We start from the raw sequence: 7,101 nt of genomic DNA, 5'->3' as shown, positions 1-7,101 counted from the left end.
TCTGGTGGTCACTTGAGGGTTTATAATTCCCTAGCTGCCTGGCTACCCCAGTGTTCTTTATGTAGCACTTGACGGTTTCTGAGAAGAGAGAACACCTAGGAGTCCCTGAGTCTGCTCCCAGCTCCTGTTCTCAGGCTCTTAGCGGACAGGCCCTGGGGCATCTGTTGTCCAGTGGACCATCCCTTTCTAGCTAGGGTTCTGTTCTGAATGGTGAGAGAGTCAACCAGGTCTGCCAGAACATTTGGTGCCAGTAGGGAAAGGGAAAGGCCATTGCATGCCAGAAGTCAAGGGAAAGAGGCTTTGGGGATCTTTTTTATAAAAGGGTTTTCTTTTGCAGGTATGAAAACTAATGCATGCAAAACTACAGAGCTAAGTGACAGACGCTTTGGATCTGCTCTCCTTGTCCACAGTGTTGGTTCTCCACAGCCCAGTCATTAGAATCATTAAGAACCTAACATGACACACATGGAAGAAACAGGAAATGTATTTGGTTCTAATTGTGGCTGTAACAGTAACCCCTCCCCCACAAGGCACACATTTATTGGCTTAGCCAAGGCAAATTTGTTATCTTATAGTCTGCAGATTAGAAGTGCAACATAGGCGTCACTAAGCTAATGTCAAAACTAGGCTCCTTCCTGGGAATTCTAGCAGAAAAACTATTCTCTTGTCTTTTTTTAGTCTTTCAGACACTGCCTACATTTCGTGGCTTGTGGCCTCTTCCCTCCATCTTCAAAACTTGCAAAGTTGGGATATGTTTTTCTCATGAGGCGTGACACTCTGACCCCTCTTCTGTCCCCTTCTAAGCATCTGTGAGATTTCTTTGCCCTTCTCTAAGTAGTGCAGAGGACTCGCCCATCCTAAGTCATTTTAAGAGTGGCCTTATCTTTTCTGGTATGTAGCTTTATATTCAGGCTTGTCAAGGATTGGGAGCTGAGAACGTTTTGGGGTAGCGGGCATTAATCTTCCTACCATTGGGATGGAGAAAGATATTAAACAAAACTCCCTCTTTCCCTCTCTCTGTTTCTGTCTCTGATTCTGTCTCCTCTTTCTCTATCTCTTTGTGTATTTCCATGTCTGTCTTCCTCTCTGTAATTCTCTGTGACCTAAAAAATTGCTCTAAAGATTTTCTAGATGATTACATGCCGATCTTATCAATGATAAGTTAGTGAACCTGATGGAGACACAGGGAAGGAATGGTGATGTTGGCACACACAGAGAAGACGACTCACGGATGTTGACACGTGAGATGAGGACTAAGGGCAGACTCCTAGTTTCTAAATGCTGAGCCTTCCCAGCTCTTAATAGGTATGTGTTCATGTGTACAGGATAACCGGCATGAAACACTTCAATGGAACCCTGAATTTGAAGGTCTGCTGGCCACTAAACCAGTTAATAGGAGTGGGGGGAGAGCTAACATTCTACAGGATTAAAGGAGAGAACCAGTGACCTCAAGCTGGGGTGACCACAGACTTGTCACCTCATATGGGGAGCCGACAGAAGGCGGCTCTCATCTTTGCAGCCATCTTGAGCCATATACCCTGAAAAGAGACTTGATTACATTAGCCTACAACAGCTGAGCACACTCTGATAACATCTTGCTTTAGATACCCAGGATTTTCCCTTGGGTGTGTGAGACTTAAAGGTGTGTGACTTAAGGGTGTGACTTAGAGATCAGATTTAGAGACAAGACCTAAGGGCATGATTAAAGGTGTGACTCAGAGGCGTGGCTTAGAAGTGAGACATATAAAAGGTGAGAGGCAGACAGGAGAGTTCAGAACAATTTGGAGTAACAGAGATTCAGACACTGGAGTAGGAATTAGGCACTGAGGAAGAAGATACTAGATACTCGGAGGAGTACAACTTACAGTACAACTTAGAGTACAACTTGGAGGAAGAACTTGGAATTAGACATTAGGCACTTAGCACTTGGAAGAAGAAACTTGGAACTTGGAGGCACTAGGGACTAGGAACTAGGGACTAGGGCCTTGGGCCTTGGAGAGAAGAGAGACTGAAGAATAAAAGGGATTGAATCACACTCTGTCCGGTCTCCATTCCTCGAGTCTGTCCTCTCTCTCTCTCTTGCTGAACCCTGACTGGCAGACCGGAGCTGCTTGGGGCAGTGCGGGCTAACAACTTAGCCCCCAAAGCTTTTGGCAGTTTGGGTCCCAACACTGACAGAGTGGTCCGAGACACTTGGGGCCCCAAACGTGGGGCAGCTCGGGCTGCAACAACCTCACAAAACCTAGAACAGTGGTTCTCAACCTGTGGGTCATGACCTCTTTGGGGGTCAAAAGACTTTCAGAGAGGTTGCCCAAGACCATTGGAAAATATAGCAATTTACATTATGGTTCATAACAGTTGCAAAATTACAGTTATGGAGTAGCAATGAAAATAATTTTATGGTTGGGGGTCACCACAACATGAGGAACTGTATTAAAGGGTCACAGCATTAGGAAGGTTGAGAACCACAGTCCTAGAGAATCTTAGGTGTTTTCTTGTTCTTCCTTACTCAATGAACGACCCTGTAGACCTTTGAACACCTGACATCCCCTCCCCTTTTTGTTCAGCTCTAGAAGTAGGAAATTATCTAGATTTCTGTATCTTTCTAACTCTCCAGGTCTATGGTTTTCTGCAAACCCCAAATATTATCCATAGTTATTAATGATATTTGGAATCGAAAAGAAAACTGGGCAAACTCTTGTGTTCGGTCATCTTCAGGATGGGGGGATAGTGATTGTCACTATGTGAGACCCAGATCACATATGTGTTGTGGCTCCTGCTAATGAGACAGAGGACAGGGAAGAAGACCTGAGGCCGGGTCATCTCCTTTTGTGACCTAATGGTCTGTGCATCCCCTTTTCTCAGATGTTGTAATGGCTGCTGATTAATTAAGTTTAAATACACCCCACTGCCCTTGTCACACAGAGGGGTCCATGATGCAAGAGAGTCAGCTGCATGGCTCACATACTCACCACAGTGGGCCAATCAATCAGCACCATTCCTTAGGACTCTTCCATAGGATCAGCAGGCTAGGAGTAGAGGTGGGGGTGAGTAGAAGCACATCCCTGCCTAAGTCACAGGCTACAGGGAGATCAGCTTTGCTGGTGACCACATCCTCACCTCCTGGACTGACAAGGGCTGGGAAAACAGCAGGAGGCAGGAGCTGACAGGGGAGTGTGGGAACATCCTTGGGGAAGTCTTAGCATCTCTCTGTCTGCCATCCTTTGGCCACACAAACAAATATGTTTCCATTTGAGGTTTTCATTGACTCAAGATGTGCTTTTTCCATTCACAACTCCTGAGTCCTGAACAACTTTTTGTTCTCGGTTCTCTCTCTTTTTTTTTTTTTTCAAAAGGCAAACTAAAGATGATAAATGATTAGCATCAGAGCATACCCTGTCCATAGTGGTTCTGAAGGGCAACAGGCAGAAAGAGGATGAGAAGTAACCCAGGGGAGACATTCCAGAGTTATCTGCACAGGGCATCCTAGAGTCCTGCTTCCTGTCTCACCTTTTGAACTCCATCTCAGCTAAAATGAATCAGGGCCCCTACACTCTGGCTACCCTTGGCAACCCCAGGGGCTGGGCTCATGTTCTGTGGTATATACCGCATATATACCAAGCATAGGTTAGAAATTTAGAGTCTTTAACAGATGAGCTGGACGCTTTTCTTAAAGCTGTTTCCGTGTATTTATTCACTGTGTGTGGGGAGGGTGAGACAGGCATGCCATGGGAAGCTTGTGGAAGTCAGAGGAGATTATTTGCTAGAGTTGTTTACCACTCTGCTTCCACAGTGTGAATTCCCAAGGATCGAACATAGTTCTTCAGCTTTGGCTGCAAGCACCTTTACCCACTGAGACATCTCTCTGACCAGAGCTTGGTGGTTTTGGCAACAGAGGAGAAGAAAGAAAGAAAGGACTACAGGAGAAGAAAGGAGAGAATCAGGGAAGGTGAACACAGAGCGAATGCACAGGACAGACACAACTCCATCAGTACCATGCTGGTTAAAAATGGCTTATGTGTAAGGCTATACTAGTTTCGACTTGTCATCCGGAAGCGACAAGAAGAAACTTTATTGTGACGACATATGCCAAGAGTTAGGTGTGTTTGGCTCTAGGAAAAAAAAAAATGTACACCTAGGTAGATGTGCAAGCAGAAGTCAGTGGACAGTTACTCATAAGGGCTGTTGAGGGAGGAACAAGGAAGGCTGGGCCCACGTTTTAACCAGAAGTTAAATAAAAACATATGGAAAGTGTTTTTCAGATTCCTGTGTAAAGCTGGGAACAGCATAGACAAAAGAGGGAGGCTGTGAAGAACAGCTAAGCTGGCCTTATGGCTGTGTTACCAAGCTTGTTTGTCTGCCCCTACCACTCTGTAGTCACATCTGCTTTCCACTAACATGTGGGGAAAGCCAGTCGTCCCTGTAGACCTCTAAACATAATCTGTCTGTGGGGTTTACATTTGCTTTTTTCCGGGTGGAGTTAACTTTTGTGTTTTTGTTTTTATGAAGAAAGGATTTAGTGTATTTCTTTATTTCTGCAAAAACCAATTGAACAAAATGTACATGGTTTCTCTCAAACGTTTAAACCGTCAGGATTTGGATACAGTGTTTATTTGTGCCGTGGCTGAGTCAGGATGGATCTAAAGGGCCAGAAGACACCTGAACTTTTGACTCTACTCTTAGGCTCACACACAGCCGAGTATGCATTGTTCTACCTTAAAAATGGAAAACAAGGAACTATTCATATCTTGTTCTCAGAGCCTTTCCCCCTCTTGGAGACTGCACCACCCCCAAGTGCTTCCAAACACCCCAGGAAACCACCGCATCATTGTGAAGAGACTAATCGCCACACACCACTTGATTTTCCTTCCTGGACGTCATGAGCCAGAACCCTGTGGTTCCCACGTTGTTTCTGTCATCATCCCACAAGAGTTTTAACTTTTATCCTGAGCCTGGGCGGGACAGCCTGTCTCAACTCCAGCCCTTATGTAAGTGGCTGTGGGGAGAACTGGCAATAAACAGCCGTTTTCCTAGTCCCTGCTTTCTTCTCTGCAGCCTTGAAAATCATTTCTCAGGCTCCTGCAACAGGATGGCAATGCGCCTTCTTAGAAACAAGACTTACTGTACTTCTATATTCTAAAACCAGATCAAAGTGGGCTGAGCTGATCACGGACACCAAGCTGTAGAGAGGTGGAGTATGTAGGTGACTTCTTGTACCTGTCAGCATCTCAGAAGACTGGCCCATGTAAGGATACTATGGATAACTGCAGAAAAATTGCACGGCCATTCTAGGATCATGGATGAAGGATCATGAGACCATAGGAAGGACAGGGGCTAACCTGGGAATGGAGAAGTGACGTCAAGGTTCCCAGTCCCAAAGTCAGACTCAATGTATGAACAAAGTACAATCATATGTGTTATGTTTTATAAAAAGATAGAGAGAGAAGAAATATATTTGGTGGCTGTGTAGTCAGATATGGGGGCCTCCGAGGGTCCATGCTGAGGGATCCCTTCCCCTTGAGAAACAAGCCACGCAATGGTATAGTATAGAATAGAGTTTATTCAGGGAATGGGGAGGGGAGTTGGGAGGGTAGTAGAGACAGAGAAAGTGGGGGGGGGGGGAAGAGAAGATGAGTAGAGGCAGAGGCTAGCCATGAGCACATAGAGAGAGGGGGGAGGGGAATAGGGAGAGAGGGGGAAAGGGAAGAGAGGACAGAGCTGGAGCAAGAAGGCAAGAGCAAGAAAGAGCAGAGGGGCTAACAACCCCTTTTATAGTGAGTCAGGCACACCTGGCTGTTGCCAAGCAACTGTGGGCCAGAGCCTAGACAAAATGCTAACACTATGTATGAATGACATGTGGCCATATACTTGGTAGAATCTGTGTTTCCTTGGGCCAATCCACCTCGGAAACTCAAAGGAAGAATGATTTATGAGATCTGATGAAAGCCATCCTGCCTTTAACTCCCATGACAGGATTTAGTAGAGAACTCTGGTTCCCCCTATCTGAGCAGGCACCCTGTGGATGTCTCACAGGGAGTCTCAGGTGGATGGAGAGCTTCCTGGTTCAGCAGCAGGTGGGGAAACTCCTGGGAACTACAGTTGTTGCTCCTTGTCTGCCACTGCGCCTGCCTTCTAAGTCCAGCAATAGAGGCCACCCTGAGAGGCCGCTGGAGGGGCCTCTGCTCTCAGGGCCCTTGCAGCAGCTGCAGGAATAGACTAATTCCCCGCTCGGAAGGCCAGGCTGGCAACAAATCATCTCAGAAAGAGTTACACTGGGAGCTCATTACTCAGGAGGTGGGAGTGAAGCCAGAGATGAGAAGCAACCTTTAATCCTGGTACTAGGAGGCAGAGGTGGGCCGGCCTTTTGAGGTTGAGGCCCGACTGATCTTCATGGTGAGTTCCTGGGCAGCTTGGATTGGATGGGGGGTAGGGGGGAAGGCAGAGACAGAAAGAGACAGAGGGCATTAAAGGTGAAAAGTATATGTAGTTTGTTTCCATAAGGTGTAAGAGTTTACCTGAGCTGGGCGGTGGTGGCGCACGCCTTTAATCCCAGCACTTGGGAGGCAGAGGCAGGTGGATTTCTGAGTTCGAGGCCAGCCTGGTCTACAAAGTGAGTTCCAGGACAGCCAGGGCTACACAGAGAAACCTTGTCTCGAAAAACAAAAAACAACAACAACAAAAAAGTTTACCTGAGAGGAATGGTACCTGAGTCTGTGGGTAGGATTAGGCGAGGGTAGTCAGCTTTCATTCATGTAACAACTCCCCAGGCAATCAGCTTGGGAGGAGGTGGAAAGGTTTAATTTAGCACACAGCTTTAAAAGTTTTCAGTTCATGACCAGTTGGAAGTTTGTAGCAAGGCGCCACATTATGGTGGAGGACTCACAGTGGAGTAAGGGAAAGGAAAAGACCAGCAGCCTCCCACAGACCCCTGGGAGTACACGCCCCTACCGCCTACGACTTCCCATCATGCCTCTCTTCCTAAAGATCCCACTGCATCACCATAGTGCTCCAGTCCGGGGACAGGCCTTTCACACAAAGGTCATTAGATGGGCACTTATCCAAATCCTAGCAGGGCTCGGTGCAAAATAAAACTGAGGGACT

This window comes from Arvicanthis niloticus, chromosome 3, assembly GCF_011762505.2.
Source record: "Arvicanthis niloticus isolate mArvNil1 chromosome 3, mArvNil1.pat.X, whole genome shotgun sequence".
NCBI classification, from domain to species: Eukaryota; Metazoa; Chordata; class Mammalia; order Rodentia; family Muridae; genus Arvicanthis; species Arvicanthis niloticus.
The sequence above is the reverse complement of the archived record's forward strand: the minus strand, read 5'-3'. Positions refer to the sequence as shown.